Source organism: Rhinopithecus roxellana, chromosome 8 (genome assembly GCF_007565055.1).
Source record: "Rhinopithecus roxellana isolate Shanxi Qingling chromosome 8, ASM756505v1, whole genome shotgun sequence".
Classification (NCBI taxonomy): Eukaryota; Metazoa; Chordata; class Mammalia; order Primates; family Cercopithecidae; genus Rhinopithecus; species Rhinopithecus roxellana.
This window is the reverse complement of record NC_044556.1, coordinates 132,349,912-132,356,065: the sequence shown is the minus strand read 5'-3', so window position 1 is coordinate 132,356,065 and position 6,154 is coordinate 132,349,912. Positions and strand designations below refer to the sequence as shown.

The following is a 6,154-nucleotide window of genomic DNA, read 5'->3' as shown; positions in this document are numbered from 1 at the left end:
TGACCTCAGGTGATCCACCCACCTTGGCCACCCAAAGTGCTGGAATTACAGGCATGAGCCACCGCGCCTGGCCATATTTAGGTCTAATCTGCCAGTATTTCTGCTTGTGTGCAGTATGCTGTTGGGTCCTTCATTGTCTCAGCACTATTTATGAGTGATCCATCTTTCCCTGATGATCAACAATTAAAAAAAAAAATCTTTAAAATTATGGAATGCTGAGCTTACAGTGAACTATGATTGTGACACTGCACTCCGGCCTGAACAACAGAGCGAGACCGTCTCTTTAAAAAAAAAAAGAAAAAGAACTCTTCATGAATTAGTGTGCCATCCTGGTGAAGGGGCCATGCTGATCTTCTCTGCATAGTTCCAATTTTAGTATATGTGCTGCCGAAGTGAGTGCTAATCAACAAGTTTAGTATTTCTGTGACTGTTCCCACTGCTGGACTATGAGCTACTTTTATCTCTATATTACTAGAGTCTAGCATATAGGATTTGTCTCTGAGAGTGGGCTAAATAATTGTTGAACTGTGTTCTTTTTTTTTTTTTTTTTGAGATGGAATCTTGTTCTGTCACCCAGGCTGGAGTGCAGTGATGCAATCTTGGCTCACTGAAACCTCTGCCTCCCAGGTTCAAGTGATTCTTGTGCCTCAGCCTTCAGAGTAGCTAGGATTACAGGCATGCACCACCACACCTGGCTAATTTTTGTTTTTTTAGCAGAGATGGAGTTTCACCATGTTGACCAGGCTGGTCTTGAGCTCCTGGCCTCAGGTGCTCAAGCCTGCAAAAGTGCTGGTATTACAGGTGTAAGCCACTGTACCTGGCCTGAACTATGTTCTTAATCCTGGGCACCATCTTGCAAAAATCTGTTAATATAAGTTAAGTAGGGGCTTAAGCAAAGGAAGATTTCTGCTAATGAGGAATTTTATCTCAAGTAACTTGAATTTACTAAATGAGTTGCTGAGTCTCGTTATTGGAATAATAATAGTATTAGTCAGTTCTCGAATGCTATAAAGAAATACCTGAGACTGGGCCAGATGTGGTGGCTCACACCTGTAATCCCAGCACTTTGGGAGGCCAAGGTGGGTGGATCACCTGAGGTCAGGAGTTCGAGACCAGCCTGACCAACATGGCAAAACCCCATCTCTACTAAAAATACAAAGTTAGCCAGGCATGGTGGCAGGCGCCTGTAATCCCAACTACTCGGGAGGCTGAGGCAGGAGAATTGTTTGATCCTGCGAGACAGAGGTTGCAGTGAGCCAAGATCATGCCATTGCACTCCAGCGTGGGTGACAGAGCAATACTCGGTGCCAAAAAAAAAAAAAAAGAAACTCACAAAAAACAAAAAACTGAGACTGGGTAATTTATAAAGAAAAGAGGTTTAGTTGGCTCAGGGTTCTGCTTGCTGTACAGGAAGTATAGAGGCTGCTTCAGGGAACTTACAATGATGGCGGAAGGCAAAGGGAAAGCAGGCATGTCTTACGTAGCCAGAGCAGGAGGAAGAGAGAGTAGGCCGGAGATGCCACACACCTCTAAACAACCAGAATTGTGGAATAACTCACTCACTCATGAGAACAGCTCCAAGGAGATGGTGCTAAACCATTCATGAAAACTGCCTCCATGTCCCAGTCACCTCCCACCAGGCCCCATCTCCAACACTGGGGATTACAATTGAACATGAGATTTGGGTGGGAACAAACCATATCAATATCAAACCATATCATATCAATATCAATATCAAACCATATCAAACCATATCAATAATAATATTTCAATAATAATTCAATAGATACCTTTCACTGAGATTTGACCAAGGCCAGGTGAAGCTTTACTCACATCCTCACTTTTCATCCTCACACGGCATGGTCAGGAAGAAAATGTCATCATCACTATTTGCAGAGGAAGAAGCTTTGGCTTAGGGTGACCTGGTGTGCTGGAGGTCACACAGAGCAGGATACAGGCTGGGACTATGAGCAGCTCTGTAATGACAGCTCAGAAAGCCTCTAACACAAACTTGACCTCATTCTGCCTCTTCAGCATCACAAGGTGCTAAACCAGATGCCTAGAAATAGGGCACAGCTTTCCAGCTAGGACATTTCTATACAGGACCTGTAGTCTCTATAACCAAAAGGGACCCTAGGTGAGAATCTACATGTAAAAGTTAGGGGGGCTTACATTTTGGCCCAACTCCAGAAGAAACTTTCTAAACTAGAATTGTTTGAAGTGGAACCATTCCCAGCAGTGCTAGAAGCTTTGCACCATCCAGCTGTATTGTGTGACATCTACCAATCACTGGAACAGGTCCTGATAGAGTAGTACCCACTCTCCACAGATCTCATTTCCAGGTCTCCATTCTCCCATTGTCCTGAGGTCCCCATTTCTCTCAGAACTTCTGTATCTTGGGGTCTGAGTATTCGATAAACATTGCTTGAACCCCTCTATTTGTCAGGTACTGTACCAGGTGCCAGGGGTGCAGACATGGATAAAAGAGAGTTATCCTCAGGATGGTCACTGAGGCAGAAAGATTCATTAACATGATTTTATTATAATCTGGTAAATGTTAAGATGTGCACTGTGTCCTATAGGATCCCAGAGAAGGGCCCTGGTCCTAACAGAACGATGTCTGGAAAAGATGCCTTTTGAGATGAATGACTCTTGAAGAATGAGGAGATTTAAGTCAGGCAAAGAAAGTCCATAGTGATGTGGCTGGGGATGGTGGAGAACCCATGCCACTCTAAGAACCAAAGAGTAGTGGCCGGACACAGCGGCTCATGCCTGTAATCCCAGCGCTTTGAGAGACTGAGGTGGGCAGATTACCCAAGGTCAGGAGTTCGAGATCAGCCTGGCCAACATGGTGAAACCCTGTTTCTACTAAAAATACAAAAATAAGCCAGGCGTGGTGACGGGCGCCTGTAATCCCAGCTATTCAGGAGGCTAAGGCAGGAGAATCACTTGAACCTGAGAGGCAGAGGTTGCAGTGGGCCAAGATAGTACCACTGCACTCCAGCCTGGGCAACGAGAGCGAAATTCGGTCTCGAAAAAAAAAGAAAAAAAAAAATACAGAACCAATGAGTATCTTTGAATCTCAGCATAGACTGCTTCCCTGTTCCTCAGCTTTTCCCCTTTGCCTTCTCCCTAGGACTTTTCCCAATCTTTTCCCTGGATAGAAAGCCTTGGAGTTCTCCCATTATCTGTAATTCTTACCTATCTCCAGAAAGTCATTTATTTCTTGACCTCTGTTTTATTTTATTTATTACTAATTTCTTTCTTTCTTTCTTTCTTTTTTTAAACTGAGTCTTGCTGTGTCGCCCTGGCTGGAGTACAGTGACGTGATCCTGGCTCACTGCAGCCTCCACCTCTTGGGTTCAAGCGATTCTGCCTCAGCCTCCTGAGTAGCTGGGACTACAGGCGTAGGCCACCACGCCTGGCTAATTTTTGTAGTTTTAGTAGAGATGGGGTTTTCCTGTGTTGGCCAGGCTGGTCTTGAACTCCTGACCTCAGGTGATCTGCCCACCTTAGCCTCCCAAAGTGCTAGGATTACAGGCATGAGCCACTGCGCCCCGTCTTGACTTCTGTTTTAATTCTAATTATGTGCTGGGGTCTAAAAGTTCATTGTAAGGCAAACTCTCAGAGACAGTAACTCAGGAAAGGAGTGGAGAAGGCTCCAGACCCAGCATCTGAAGTGCACACTGGCCTGCACGGAGCAGAGTGAGTGAACTGTGCATGGTCCACAGCACCACTTGAGGCCCAGAAACCCCTGGCTGCCTAAACACCACTGAGCTCCTCCTTGGTAGCAACCAGGTGTGTGGAAAGAGCTTCCACACCAGAAAGACCTGGAGTTAAATTCTGGCCCTACTTCCTAGCTTCTCCACAGAAAGTGACTTTCCTTGTCTGAGTCTTAGTTTTCTTATCTGTAAAATTGGTAGGAAATAAGTGCCCTTCAGGGTTGCTCTAGGATTAAACAGGATGGCCCATGGAAAGAACTGCCAGGGAGGTGCCCAATAAATGTCACTTTTGTCTAGATTTCTTTGTGTGAAGGAACTGACTAGAAGAAAATACCCCAAAGCAATCGATACTTTTTCCCAAAGTATTAGAATAAATTTAGAAAATTTGCACTTAAAATCTTATTTGTGGTGGCCAGGTGCAATGGCTCATGCCTGTAATCCCAGCACTTTGGGAGGCTGATGTGGGCAGATCACTTGAGGTCATGAGTTCAAGACTAGCCTGGCCAACATAGTGAAACCCGTGTCTACCAAAAATACAAGAATTAGCCGGGTGTGGTGATGCACACCTATAATCCCAGCTACTGAGGACACAGAGGAATCACTTGAACCCGAGAGACAGACGTTGCCATGAGCCAAGATTGCACCACTGCACTCTAGCCTGGGCAACAGAGTGTGACTCCATCTCAAATAATAAAAATACAATAAAATAAAATCCTTTTTGTGGAAAATGTAAGCCTAGGGACATTCCTAGGGTCAGAGAGTGGATAGATTAAAAAAATTTTTTTTTTAAAAGCTTTAATATTTTATATAGAGAGAATCTCACTATGTTGCCCAGGCTGGTCTCAAACTCCTGGCCTCAGGTGATTCTCCCACTTTGGCCTCCCAAAGTGCTGGGATTACAGGCGTGAGCCACTATGCCTGACCCAAAGAGTGGGTGGATTCTGGAGGCAACTGGACTTGAGGAGCTTTTTCCAGTGAATATTAGAAAAGATCATCTGAGAGATGAATATTGACCATCATCCCACTACACCTTCTGAGGGATATTCTGCAAGTACCCGCATGTCTGACTTTGTCTCACAGTCCTTATATTATTGAGAGTCCTTTCTGTTATCTTACTTAAAGTTTCTTGTACTTCAGCATAAGTCATGCTCTCTTCTCATAGCAAGGGAGTACTGCTATAAAATGGACATTTTAACTACATAGCAACATACTGTTTCATCTGAAGCTCTGTTGCTCCTTCATTTGCCTGGTTTACAAGTTATGATACTGTATTATGGAATGCTGGGCCTAAGCCAGACCTCTTCATTCACATGAGGAAACTGAGGCTCAGAGAAGTCTATTACCTAGCTGTGATTCTACAGCCAGTAAGGCACAAGAGCTGAGTTAGAACTCAAGTTTTCTGAGTCCCAAATCTAGAGTTTTTTTCTCTTCCCTTTCACTGAAGGGCTCCTTTTACTGGTCACATGTCTGGAAGTGACCCAGGCCCTTTCATACATCTCTAAGAGCCAATGTCAGATGTTTTATCCTGGGAGTCAGAAGATCCAGGAGTCCCAGTCTTAAGCCTCTTCAGAATTGCTCCTCTGGGCTGGGCATGGTGGCTCATGCCTGTAATCCTATTTTGGTAAGTCAAGGCTGGAGGATTGCTTGAAGCCAGAAGTTCGAGACAAGCCTGGGCAACAGAGGGAAACCCAGTCTCTACCAAAACAAAAAAAGAAAAAAAAAAAAGGATTTCTCCCAAGGAGAATGCAGGAGAATGACAACAGAGCTTTTATTTATGTGCTTTTTAGGGATACCAGATACCATTGGTGAAGCAGGAATGTCTTTTGCAAACTGGGGCCTTTGCATGAGAAGATTCAATTAGAGATAGATAGATATAAAAATATAATTATATATTATAATTATATATGTATAAATTATGTAATATAACACATTTTATATTTTTGAATATATGTATTTTGGGGGTCAGGTAAGAATCATAACTTACACCATTTTATTTTGTTTTTGTTTTTGTTTTCAAGATGGAGTCTCCCTCTGTCGCTCAGGTTGGAGTACAGTGGCACAATCTCAGCTGACTGCAACCTCCACCTCCCGGGTTCAAGCGATTCTCCTGCCTCAGCCTCTCAAGTAGCTGGAATTACAGGCGCCCGCCACCACACTCAGCTAATTTTTGTATTTTTAATAGAGACAGGGTTTCACCATGTTGGTCAGGCGGGCCTTGAACTGCTGACCTCAGGTAATCCACCCGCCTCAGCCTCCCAAAGTGTTGGGATAACAGGCGTGAGCCACTGTGCCCAGCCACTTCCACTGATTTTTTTAAAAAGGGGTCTAGGGCTTGAAAAAGTCTGAATCATTCATTCATTATTCATTCATTCAACAATTTTTTTTTTTTTTGAATGCTTATTTTATGTAAGGCACTCTACTGGGGCCAGAGA

The 6,154-nt window shown here is 44.0% G+C and overlaps 1 non-coding gene across 1 annotated transcript; it reads right to left on the bottom strand.

Annotated features, from left to right (window-relative positions):
* Positions 1–293: 293 nt before the first annotated feature.
* LOC115899360 lies at positions 294–400 on the bottom strand. Its single transcript, XR_004059087.1, has one exon. It is a non-coding gene; the product is annotated as a U6 spliceosomal RNA (small nuclear RNA).
* Between the last annotated feature and the right edge of the window lie 5,754 nt (positions 401–6,154).